Raw genomic sequence first — 624 nt, 5'->3', positions numbered from 1 at the left:
CTCATCCTCATCCTCATCCTTTTCCTCATCCTCATCCTCTTCCTCCTCCGCATCCTCAACCTCATGCTCATCCTCAACCTCATCCTCATCCTCATCTTCGTCCTCATTCTCATCCCCAACTTCATCCTCATCCTATACTCATCATATCCTCATCCTCATCCTCATCCTATCCTACTCCTCATCCTCATCGTCATCCTCCTCCTATCCTCATCCTCATCCTCCTCCTATCCTCATCCTCGTCCTCTTCCTATCCTGATGCTTTCCTCTTCCTCATCCTCATCCTCATCCTCCTCTTCATGCTATCCTCATTCTCATCCTCCTCCTATCCTCATCCACATCCTATACTCATCCTTATCCTCATCCTAACCTCATCCTCATCCTCATCCTCATCCTCATCCTCATCCACATTCTCGTCCACATTCTATCCTCATCCTATCCTCTTCCTCTTCATCATCCTATCCTCATCCTCATTCACGTCCTCATCCTATCCTCATCCTCATCCTATCCTTATCGTCATCCAGATTCTTATCCTCATCCTCATCATCTTCCTCATCCTCATACTACTCTTCATCCTATCCTCATCCTCATTCTCGTCCTCATCCTATCCTCATCCTATCCTCATCC

The 624-nt window shown here is 47.1% G+C and overlaps 1 protein-coding gene across 1 annotated transcript in view; it reads right to left on the bottom strand.

Annotated features, from left to right (window-relative positions):
* Positions 1–624, bottom strand: part of LOC109327807 (polyadenylate-binding protein-interacting protein 5) — a 16,579-nt gene that overhangs the window by 1,967 nt on the left and 13,988 nt on the right. The gene's annotated exons all lie outside the window — the stretch shown is intronic.

This window comes from Lupinus angustifolius, chromosome LG15, assembly GCF_001865875.1.
Source record: "Lupinus angustifolius cultivar Tanjil chromosome LG15, LupAngTanjil_v1.0, whole genome shotgun sequence".
NCBI classification, from domain to species: domain Eukaryota; kingdom Viridiplantae; phylum Streptophyta; class Magnoliopsida; order Fabales; family Fabaceae; genus Lupinus; species Lupinus angustifolius.
This window is presented reverse-complemented; position numbering and strand designations above follow the sequence as displayed.